Raw genomic sequence first — 13,301 nt, 5'->3', positions numbered from 1 at the left:
AATATAATTTTCTTTTTTTTTACAATTTTAAAATTGACATTGCGACTGTGTCCGTCGAAAATATTGGCGGAAAAAACCGTCAAAAGTATTTTCGACGTTTCCAACCGTTTCTGTCAGAAAATAAAAAAATTAAAATAAATATTGTGGCCGAATCGGTCATAAAACTCAATTCAATGAGGCTGACACGTTTGACTTTGTTGACACACCTTTGGGATCGATTTGGTCGGAAGATTTAAATATTAAATTAATATTTTCACTCTCCCTCTCTCTATCTCTCCTTCTTCTCTCATCTGCAACCCTAGCTCCCTCCTTTTTATTTCTTTTTCATGCGGCATCTTTGGGGCTGGTCAGCGGCTGCCTTCGCCGGTGCCTGCTTCGGCATCGTGAAAGCGGGCAGCCAAGTCTGTCAGACAGTGGGTCACCAAGTGCAATGGTGACAACAACAACCCCTCCCCGTTTGGTCTTCGTGTTTCTTTTCTAAATTTCAGGTGGAAAGTCGCGGTATTTGGACAAGAAGCACGGGTCACCTCCGGTTGGCATTAGCAAGGGACGGCGGGAATTTGGAAGTAAGCGTGGTACATTGATCCAGGTTCTGTTCTCGGGAGTTGGTACCTCCCGGTCTTTTGTTTCCCTTCATCTTGTGATAGCTTGTTGTTGTCTTATTAGTTGATACTAGTCAAGGCACTTTTTTTAGCGGACCTATAGTACTTCCTGTTTCCTTTGCGTTTGGTCGTTGCTTATTCTGGCTGTGGTATGTGATGGTAGAATAAGGTCATGTCCTCAGGAGGGGCAGGAGGGGATAGGGGGTGGGGCAGGGGGCAAGGAGGTAAGGGGGCAAGGGTGCATTTAGGTTGAGAATCAGGTCGTGGAATGTAGGGACGTTAACGGGTAAGTCTATCGAGTTGGCGAAGATTCTCCAGAAGAGGAATGTCAATATAGCATGTGTTCAGGAGACTAAGTGGGTAGGATCGAAGGCGAGGAATGTAGATGGGTTTAAACTGTGGTACTCTGGATGCTCGAAGGGTAAGAACGGAGTGGGTATTCTGGTGGACAGGGATCTTAGGGAGTCGGTGGTTGAGGTTAGGCAGGTGAGAGATAGATTAATGTTTATTAAGTTAGTGGTTGGAGGGCTCACTCTAAATGTCATTAGCACATATGCGCCCCAAGCGGGTTTGGATAAAGAGGTTAAGAGGTGTTTTTGGGAGAGTTTGGATGAAGTGGTGTGTGGTATTCTGCCCACGGAGAAGTTATTTATAGGAGGGGATTTCAATGGGCATATCGGCGCGTCTGCCAGTAGTTATGGCAAGGTGCATGGCGGTTGTGGCTTTGGGGTTAGGACGGAGGTGGAACTTCTCTATTGGATTTCGCTAAGGCTTTTGAGTTGGTGATTGCGAACTCTATGTTCCCGAAGAGAGAGGAACATTTGGTTGCTTTTCAGAGTACGGTGGCTAAGACTCAGATTGATTATCTGCTCCTATGGAAGTTTGATAGAGGGTTGTGCAAGGATTTCAAGGTTATCCCGAGTGAGTCACTCGCCACCCAACATCGGCTCTTGGTGGTGGACGTCAGCATCCCGATAAGGAGGAAGAGGAGGATGGTTCGGGGTAGCCCGCGAATTAGGTGGGGTGCCTTGACGAAGGAGAAAGCTCACGAGCTGGGGAGGAGGTTATTGGCTATGGGGGCCTGGAGAAGTAGTGGGGAAGCTAGCGATATGTGGACGATGACGGTGAACAGTATTAGGAAGGCGGCACAAGAGGTACTAGGGGTCTCGAATGGGTTACTCGGGTGGGCACAAGGGTGACTGGTGGTGGAACACCGAGGTACAGGGTAAGGTGGAGGAAAAGAAAGCGGCGTATCGACGGTTATTGGAGAGTACGGACGAGGAGGAGAGGCAGAGGAACATAGTAAGTTATAAGGAAGCTAAGAAGGTGGCGAAGTTAGCGGTCACGGAAGCGAAGAGTGCAGCATTTGGTCGCATATACGAAGAATTGGGGGAAAAAGGCGGAGATAAGAAGTTGTTCTGGCTGGCCAAGGCGAGGGAGAAGACGACTCGGGATCTAGACCAAGTGAGGTGCATCAAGGACGAGGAAGGCCAAGTGTTAATAGAGGATGCGCACATTAAGTGGAGGTGGCAGACGTACTTCCATAAACTGCTAAATGATGAAGGGGAGAGAGACATTGTGCTAGGGGAATTGGAGCACTCCGAGTGTCACCGAGATTTTAGCTACTGTAGGCGCATTAGAGTCGAGGAGGTTGTCGGGGCTATGTGTAAGATGAGCAGGGGCAGAGCGACAGGGCCAGATGAAATCCTAGTAGAATTTTGGAAGTATGTGGGTAGAGCAGGATTGGAGTGGCTAACTAGGCTATTTAATGTTATTTTCAAGACGAAGGAGATGCCAGCGGAATGTAGGTGGAGTACGATGATTCCTCTATACAAGAACAAAGGCGATATCCAGAACTGTAACAACTATAGGGGCATCAAGCTATTGAGTCATACCATGAAAGTGTGGGAGAGGGTAGTGGAACCAAGGGTGAGGAGGCTGGTGTCGATATCTAAGAATCAGTTTGGGTTCATGCCTGGTCGTTCCACTATGGAAGTGATCCATCTTATTCGGAGGTTGGTGGAACTGTACAGGGATAGGAGGAGGGATTTGCACATGGTGTTTATTGACCTAGAGAAAGATTATGATAAGGTACCTAGGGAAGTTCTTTGGAGATGTCTTGAGGTGAAAGGTGTTCTGGTGGCTTATATTAGAGTGATTAAGGATATGTATGATGGATCTAAGACTCGGGTTAGAACAGTGGGGGGCGACTCGGAGCATTTTTCGGTTGTTATGGGGCAACACCAAGGATCTGCGATCAACCCGTTCTTATTTGCCCTGACGATGGACGCACTGACACACCATATCCAAGGGGAGGTGCCATGGTGTATGTTATTCGCTGATGATATAGTACTGATTGATGAGATGCAAAGCGGTGTTAACGAGAGGTTGGAGGTTTGGAGACAGAACCTTGAGTCTAAAGGTTTCAAGCTGAGCAGGACTAAGAGTGAATATGTGGAGTTCAAGTTCAGCAGCGTGCCGGGTGAAGCGGACGTGGACGTGAGGCTTGACTCACAAGTCATCCCCAAGAAAGGGAGCTTCAAGTACCTGGGGTCGATTATACAGGGGGGCAGGGATATTGACGAGGATGTCACGCACCGTGTAGGAGTGGGGTGGATAAAATGGAGGCTAGCGTCTAGTGTTCTGTGTGACAGGAAGGTGCCTCCGGAAATTAAAGGAAAGTTCTATAGAACGGTGGTTAGGCCGGCCATGTTGTATGGTGCAGAGTGCTGGCCAGTGAAGAATTCTCATATCCAGAAGATGAAAGTTGCAGAGATGAGGATGCTGAGATGGATGTGCGGACACACTAAGCTAGATAAGATTAGGAATGACGATATTCGGGGGAAGGTGGGGAGTGGCTCCCATGGAAGACAAGATGCGGGAAGCTAGGCTTAGATGGTTCGGGCACGTGAAGAGGAGAAGCCTGGATGCACCAGTGAGGAGGTGTGAACGGCTGGCCTTGATGGGTATGAGGAGAGGTAGAGGGCGGCCTAAGAAATATTGGGGAGAGGTGATCAGGAAGGACATGGTGCAGATGCAGATTTCCGAGGACATGGCTCTTGATAGGAAGTTGTGGAGGTCGAGCACTAGGGTTGTAGGTTAGGAGACAGGAGGCTAGTGTGATAGTGTCTTGCTTTAGGCTGCTAGGGGCTCCAGTTGTGTTCTTAATACTTCTGTAGGGTCGTAAGTTAGGCTATAGTATGATTAGCGGCCCTGTATGTACATATTATTCCCTTGCGTATGTAGTATTGTGCCTTTGTTGATGCTTAGTGTTAATACTTTGCTCTCTATTTTCTAGTTATTGCGTTGCTGGTGTTATATGTTAGGATTTCTTTGCTGCTACTGATACATTGTCTCTTTCCTTCTTGTCCCGAGGGTCTATCGGAAACAACCTCTCTACTCCTCCGGAGTAGGGGTAAGGTCTGCGTACATACTACCCTCCCCAGACCCCACATGTGGGATCTCACTGGGTTGTCGTTGTCGTTGTTGTTGTTGTTGTTGTTGTTGTTGTTGTTGTATTTTCAACTGATTCGGTTGCAAACCTTTTTAAAATAAATGGTTTTTCCTCGAAACAAAATTATTTGGACTCTTTCTCTCCTTTTCTTTTTTCCTCTCCTCCCACCCACCCCGTTCGATGGAACCCTCTAATGCCGGCGCCATTTAGGACGGAACTAAGGTATTTCATTCTCTCCTTCTCTCTATCCCTCATCCCTTCCTCTTCTTCTTATTTTCCTTTTTCTCAATTTTTTCTTGCAGCAGCGGGCAGCGGTGAACTCCAGCGACATTCTCTTCCTCTATCGGTGTTCTAGCTCTTCTCCATAGCAAGGTTAATCAAATTTATTATTAAAATTATTTAAGTATTTAGCAATCCATCATAGAAAATAGCTTGATGATAAATTTTGTATTTTTCATAGTATATTGAATGACTTTTTTGTTTTGAAATTATAAATTTTGATTAGTTGGATTAAATATTATGTATTTATCATAGCACACTTAAAATTTTGTATTTCTCATAAATTTTATAGTTCTAATAGCACACCTAAAAGTTGCTTAGTTGGATTAAAAATTATAAACTCATCCATTGTCGTTGGAATCAAGATTGGGATGAACCTTATAGAATTTTAGTTTTCCTTTAACCTCACTTCCTCTTAGTAAAAATATTCATAAATGATAGTAATAACAAACAAAAAAAAAGGTTGTTGAAATTTGATGAAGCACGGTCTAATGAATCGCAATCGCTTTAGTAAAAGATATTTATGAGAATATAACAAGAGAATAGGTAACACTAAGCTAATATTTCTACTTTTACACCTATACAAATAGAAGCCTTTGAAATTGAATTCTTTAAAATTGGATTCTTAAAAAATAACTTATTGCTTACTGCCATGTAAGCTTTCAAAATAGGAACCTTCAAATGAATTTCAATGTTTTGTGTAGATAGAATTTGAGCATCATAGATGGATGTATAATAGGAACCATCTGAATCGTACGGGGTTACGGGATGAATTTACAGATTGGGTTGTTGGCTTTATTTCTAAAGCAAAAATACTTGATGATTTTCTTAATGAAGGGACAATTAGGTGCTATTGTGTGAAATGCAGTGTTAAATTATTGGGAGCCGATATTGTTACTGTTCATCTGTTTAAGAAGGAATTTATGAAAAATTATAGTATGTGCACTGTTCATGGGGAGAGTCATGTTAGTGTAGATGATGCTGATTTTTGGAATTTTTTTGGTGGTAAAGAACATAATCTCATAGCAGAGAATAATTTTAAAAATTATCGATTTAATGAAATGATGAGGGATGCTTTTGAGATATTCCCAGGGGCTCAATCCGAATCAAATGATGAGGCTAAGAGCTTCTTCAATTTCACGACCCTAATCTCCCTCCGTAGGATGTCGTGAAGGCACCCAGTCTCTATGACTAGGTAAGCCTAACATACAGGAAAAATTGACAGAAATAATAATAAAACTTCCAATTTAAACCAATAGTTAAAGGGGACTCCCAATACAACTGAACATAACACCCAAAATCCGGTGATACCGTGTCACAAGTTCTACACGAGTATACTGAAACATCTCTATACAACATTTTCTATAAAAGGAGAATGAAACAGAAACTAGATATATGGTTACTCTGAGGCCTACGAACGCCGGCAGGTATACCTTGAAGTCTCCGATCCAAGCTCAACTCACGGATGCCTATCCTGGTATGAAGTACCTGGATCCGCATAAAAAGATGTGCAAAAGCGTAGTATGAGTACACCGGTACCCAGTAAGTATCAAGCCTAACCTCAGTAGAGTAGTGACGAGGTCAGGTCAAGACACCTACTTGAATAAATAAGGAAACTGAATAGGTATAGTACAATATAATAATGGAAATAATGGAAATGATACAATGAAGAAATATAACAAGATTAGCTACTCTAAAATTAAGAAAATTAAGATATCACGGAAGGAAACAACACATAATAAGAATGCAAAGAAAACGATGCAAACAAAACACAAGTGATGTAAATGAAAGGTATCAACAAGAATCACTACCGAGGTACAGCCTCATAGTCTCATTTCACAAATCAAAATCACAATCTTTCCTTATACCACCGTAGGAGCCTTGCACTTAGTTAAAAATCCATTTTTCCGCAATAGCTACCCGCATTTTAGCCCATCTTATCATACCGCGTGGTTTCAAGTAGTTACCCTACTAGCAACACGCATATCAAGCGCACCTTATCTCACGCATGTGTATCAACCCCAATCCTTATACCACCACATGCGTATCAATGTCACAACATATCACAAATCGCACCTCAAGTGTCCAAAACTACAACTTGCCAAAGAAGTCAACAACAATAATATTTTCATAATAAATAGCCCATAGCTCAACCACAATATGTACAAAGTCTCAACAATAGCGACCGAAAATGAATATCTCAACAAGAAAGGTATTTCAACAATTTACAACTTTGCCTCAATGTGAATCACGTCCTTTATAACTTCACATCAAAATCAACAATAAGATATTCCAAAAAATAATAACTTTAAGTGAGGCAACTCAACATTTAAATATTTAACTAGAAAATGAGAGAACAATAGCTTCAACTAAGCACGTAAGGGCAAAAGACAAGTAAGAGATGAGACTAACGATGATGGAGATAACATGTTATGACAATTCAATTAAAGGCATAAAAAGAATCTACATAAGTTTAACCGGTAAATTACCATATTTAGCATGTGTAACCACTCGTCACCTTGCGTACACGTCATTCACGTACCACAATTAACACAAAACAATACCAATCCTAAGGAGTAAATCCCCCACATAAAGTTAGGCAAGACACTTACCTCAAAACACGCAAACTCAATCTGCTAGTAAGCCTTTTCCACAAATATCTAACTCCGAACGGCTTGAATCTAGCCAAATAAACTTTATACTATAGATACAAATCATAGAACTATTTCGGACAATAAAGTTGCAATATTTAAAGAAAATCAAAAAGTCAACCTCAGGCCCGCATTTCGAAATCCCGCCAAACTTACAAAATCCGAACATTCATTCGATAACGAGTCAAACCATACTAAAATTATTCAATTTCGATCTCAAATCGACCTTCAAATCCTCAAAATATAGTCTATGAAGTTTTTACAATTTTCCCCAACTTTTCTAACCCAAAAAACTAATTAAATGATAAAAACAATGATGGATTCATGTATAATAGCCAAATCCCATTAGAATCACTCACTCCGATAAATTTCATGAAAATCCTTCTCAAAATCACCACAAATTGAGATCTCTAAGTCAGAAGATGAAGAATGAAATGAAAATCCTCATTTTGGAAATTAAATACCGCTACTCAGTTATTGCCTTTCGCGGTCGCGGAAAATCACTCACGATTGCGGATAACAAATCTTCCCCAGCTCACAAAATCTACTTCGTGATCGCGTGAAGCCAGTCGTGAACGCGATGACAAGCATCCTCAACTTACGCAATCACAATTCAGGCCACGCGATGGCGAAGAACATCGCGTGCCTCAGCCCCAACCTCCCATTCCTTATACGCGAACGCGGTCCAACTCACGTGTTCGCGATGCACAAGATCCTCAACCTCCGCGATCACACCCCTGACTTCGCCAATGCGTGTCACAATCCGGATTTTCCACCGTCGGGGGTCATGATGGCGCCTACTATTAGGAGCTAGGCAAGCCAATTTATTATTAACCTTTTAGGCAACATCGACAATACTAAGGCAATGAGACATTTAATATAAAAACGAAAGTTTTAAATATAAATGAACTGAAAATAAGTGCGGAAATTAAATTACAACCTCTACCCAAGACTGGAGTCACTAACTCACGAACGTCTATAGAATACTAAAAACAGAGTCTGAACAAAATACAATACTGTTAGTTCCGGTACAAGGACAACAAACGAAATAAGGATAGAAGAGACTCCGGGCCATGCGGACGTCAGCAAGGCTACCTCGGGATCTCTAGACTGAATTCAGCTCCCAAATGCTCCTACTGCTGTTCAAAAGCTGCTGCTCCGATACTGTGATCTGTGCAAAAAGATGCACAGAGTGTAGCATCAGCACAACCGACCCCATGTGCTAGTAAGTGCCTAGCCTAACCTCGGCGAAGTAGTGACGAGGTTAGACCAGACCACCAGATAAACCTGTGCAGATATATATACAATTACAACAAAATAATAGCGGAAGGTAAACAATTAAAACTGGGAGGGGAACATGCTTATGGGGTAGCAGATAAAACAGATTATTAGGAATAATAGAAGAAACTACATCTGATTTCTTCTAACACAAAATAAGGGAAAACAAACCACTTTCACTCGTTCAATGTTCTCTCGTTGCAGGCGTGCAACACGATCCCATTTCATAATATCACGCGGTAGGCGTACCACTCGCTCCCATTTCATTATATCACGTGGTAGGCGTACCACTCGATCCCATTTCATAACATCACGTGGTAGGCGTACCACTCGATCCCATTTTCATAACATCACGTGGTAGGCGTACCACTTGATCCCATTTCATAACATCACGTGGTAGGCGTACCACTCGATCCTATTTCATAACATCACGTGGTAGGCGTACCACTCGATCCCATTTCATAATATCTCGTGGTCGGCGTGCCACATGATTCCATTTCATAACATCACGTGGTAGGCGTACCACTCGATCCCATTTCATAACATCTCATGGTCGGCGTGCCACACGATCCCATTTTATAACATCACGTGGTAGGCGTACCACTCGATCCCATTTCATAATATCTCGTGGTCGGCGTGCCACACGATCCCATTTCTTTCAACACAATACACGAAATAATCCCGGCAAGGGAACAAGATAATATAATAACTATCCCGGCAAGGGAACAAGATAATATAATAAACTATCCCGGCAAGGGAGATCCAGCTATAACCAAACTTGATCAATTTCTACTTAACACATCTAAATCAATAATCAGTCTCAACAATTACTGGCTCAGTGTTAAATATTTCCAACCAAGTCCTCATAGACAACAATTAAGAATTCGATAATTTAGCAACTTAGGACTCACGGTCATGCTCGACACCAGTGTATAGATACTTGTCACCATGCCTATACACCGTACTGGACAAATAGCAATTAGCAACTAAGACTCTACTCCTATTCCCTCAAGCCAAAGTTAGACCAAGCACTTACCTCAAATGCTCCAAACTCGACTCAAGCCTCTAGTATAGCTTTACCCTTCGAATTCACCATCAAACCGCTCGAATCTAATCACAAATTACTTGAATGTATCAACAAATGCTAATCGAATCAATTTGAATGCATGAAAATGAATTTCCCAAAGTTTTACTCAAAAATTCCCAAAATGCCCCCAGGCCCACGTGGTTCCGAACCAAACCGATATATAAATTTATAATTTTTATATATACTTATATAAAATTTTCTTTACAAAAATTCTAGAAATATTTGGGATTCTCTTATGGGATGTAATATTTAATAGAATATGAAGTACTCCATTTTTATTAACCTTAAGTAATGAGTTATATGATCACTTTCTTATCAAGTGTTACCAAAATGCATCAATTTTTTTGTTCTTCCATGTTCATATGTCAATATTTATTAAATTCTTATATCTTTTTCGAATTTAAAGTGGTATTTCGACAATCTAAAATTAAATAGAACATATCATTAATTGAGTATCATATTGATTTTTATGTTTAATTAGTAAATTTGTTTAACCTTGAAAGTATACATCAACAAAAAATTTATAAGACGATTAAAAAAGTAACTATCATGTGTTATTAATAAAATTCTCCCATAAATTTATTTTAATAAATCATTTGTTTGTCAATTTTTTCAATTTTTACAAAACATATACTTACTTATAAAAAAATTAACAGAGTAAGATTGAAATTATATTCATATAATAAAAATTCCGAAAATCCCAAAAAAATCGACAAAATCGAACCGATCCAAACCGATATAGTTAGCTTGGTTTGGTTTTTATAAAAACCGAACCAACCCGGTCCATGTACACCCATATTCAAACATCTTTAGTTCAGAAAATAAGTTATTCATACTTCAAAAGTACTACTCCCTCCATTTTAATTTATTTTTTTGGGTGAAAGAAATTTTTTATTAATCTCCACCTGACAAAGATATTTACAAATTTATATCCCTACCAAAACTATAAGCTATTTTATTTAGCTCACCACCAATTGTATCCTCCTTTTGCATCCCTACTAGGTAGGTCGGCTCTATAGTATCCTATCTATGCAAAAGATTGATCCATTCTTTTTCTTTCCTATTCTTCCTATTATCAACTATAAGCTGCATTCTGTATTTACTATCCTCTTAGAAAGTCTCCCACATCTTTGTTGGCATTGGCACTGCTTGATTCCATAGAGCTCATTTCTTGCTCACCATATTCCATACATAATTGCTGCAATGATTGAAGTCACAAAGCCCCAGCAGATTCTTCCTTTTATACATCTTCCTATCTTTCGCCAAATGTTCTGCTTGTCTGGTTGATTAATCTTTATTCCCAGCCAGCTGCCTAGTTCTGCAATACTTCTTCTGGAATACTGTCATTCAAAATACAAATGTTGAACTGTTTCATCATGCATTCCACACAATAGACATGTTTTCTCCTAGCTCACTCCCATCATGTGCAATCTATCTCTCGTAAGCAATCTTTGTCTCATGATCAACCATCCTATAAAGCAATATTTTGGCACATTTAATCTAATCCAAATCCATCTAGCATATTGCCATTTAGCTGCTGTTCCTCTTCTCCATTTGTATCCATCACTCACTGTGTATCTCTTGTTCTGCCCCTTCCATCCTTGTTGTTCAATACCAGTTGCAAATATTATTTTGATGTCACATATCTTCTTCCAGTACCATGCACATTCTTGTGGTGGATTTTATTGCCACCAGTCTTTCTCCTTTATGTATATGTGATTTACCCATTTGACCCATAAAGAGTCACTTTTTTGCTCAATATTCCACACATACTTTGCCACTGCTGCTTCATTCCATGCCAAGCATTCTTGTATTCCTAATCCCCCTCTTCTTTTGGTCTACATACTATATCCTATGCTACCAGAGGAGGCTTGTTCATGATAACTTTTTCATCCCATAAGTAGTTTCTACATATAGCTACAATTTCTTTCATCACCTTTTTTGGAAGGATGAATATAGATGCCCAATAAGTATGCAAGTGTAGCAGTACAGTGTTCACCAGTTGAGTTCTCCCTGCATATGATAGGTTTCTGGACCCCCATCCTTTATTCTTACTAGAGTCTTGTCTATTAACATTTCACAGTCTACTGCATTCAATTTCTTTGTGGATATAGGTACTCCTAGGTATTCAAAAGGTAATTTACCTCTTTTGTACCCTGTTAGTTCATATATGTCTTCTATATCCCTTCCATTCATGTTTACATAGAAGATATATGAGTTACTTGCATTCACTGTCATTCCTGATGCATTTGAGAAAGACTTGAGACCCCTTAGCATGAGCATTACAGAGGCATACTCTCCTTTGCTAAATAATATCATATCATCCGCAAAGCATAAATGTGTCAGTTTCAATCCCTTACATTTGGTATGATAGCTGAATTCTTTCTGTTTAGCTTCATGCCCCATTAATCTTGTAAAGTATTCCATACAAATCACAAATAATATGGGTGAGATTGGGTCCCCTTATCTTAGTCCTCTATTCCCTTTTATGCTTCCATAACATCCTCCATTCAAATTGATGCTATAATTGGTTGTGGTTATGCATGCCATGATCCACCTTATAAACATTCCAAGGAATTTTAGTGCGTGCATCATTTCCTCTACAAAATTCCATTCAATAGAGTCATATGCTTTCTTTAAATCTACCTTTATCAAGCAGCTTTTAGTAGTATGTTTCCTGTTGTATAGTCTGACCAGGTCTTGACATATTAGTATATTCTGCACTATTGTTCTACCTGCCACAAAGGCACTTTGGTTCTGTGAAATGATGTCTGGCAGTACCAGTTTCAGTCGATTACACAACATCTTAGAAATTATCTTGTATACCATATTGCAGCATGCTATGGGCCTATAATCTTCCACCGTTGCAGCATAAGAAGATTTTGGTATGAGAGTTATTACTGTACTGTTTATGTGACGACCCGACCCGTCGTCTCATGTGTTACCGCTCTGTTTCCCCCATTTTATGCTTCATCATGTTTCATTATCAGTATTTGGTGTGTTAGAGTTGATTTGGATCGGTTTTGGTAGAAAATGAGACACTTAGTGTCTTTATGGAAGGTTTGGTTTGGAAAAGTCAACCGGATGTTGACTATTGAGTTAGAGGGCTCGAATGTGATTTCCGGTGATTCCGTTAGCTTCGGGGGATGATTTGTGACTTAGGAGCGTGATCGGAATTTATTTTGGAAGTCCGGTGTAGAATTAGGCTTGAATTGGCGAAGTTAGTATTTTGGCGAATTCCAGTTGATGGGTGAGATTTTGATCCGAGGGTCGGAATGGAATTCCGAGAGTTGCAGTAGCTTCGTTATGTGATTTGTGGTGTGTGCGCAAAATTTCAGGTCATTCGGACGTCGTTTGGTCGGGTTTTTGATCGGAAGTGCATTTCGGAAGTTTTTGAAGAACTTAGGCTCGAATTCGATGTAATTCAATGGTTTTAGTGTTGTTTGAGGTGTTTTGATGATTGGAACAAGTTTGAATGATGTGTTAGGATGTTTTGGTATTTTTGGTTGAGGTCCCGGGGGCCTCGGGGTGATTTCGGATGGCTAACGGGATGAAATTTGGAGTTTAAAGACTGCTGAAGGATCTGATATCTGGTATTTCCGCTTCTGCGGAAATGGACCGCAGAAGCGGTTACGCAGAAGCGAAGGGGTTAGCCGCAGAAGCGAAAGGAAGAGCCTGGGGAGTTTCCGCAAAAGCGGACATGCGGACCGCAGAAGCGGTCTCGCTTATGCGAGTGGTGGACCGCAGAAGCGGTCCTGGGCAAGATTGAAGGAACCGCAGAAGCGGAATAAGAACCGCAAAAAGCGGTGTCGCAGAAGCGACAAAGTTATCGCAGAAGCGAAAAATGTTGTTCTGAGGTTATTAATTCCATCTTCGCGAATTTTAGAAATAACTCAACATTTTCACTTCGGACTTGGAGGTTTTTGTGCGATTTTGGAGAAGGAATCAAG

The sequence above is a fragment of the Nicotiana attenuata genome, unplaced genomic scaffold, assembly GCF_001879085.1.
Source record: "Nicotiana attenuata strain UT unplaced genomic scaffold, NIATTr2, whole genome shotgun sequence".
NCBI lineage: Eukaryota > Viridiplantae > Streptophyta > Magnoliopsida > Solanales > Solanaceae > Nicotiana > Nicotiana attenuata.
The sequence above is the reverse complement of the archived record's forward strand: the minus strand, read 5'-3'. Positions refer to the sequence as shown.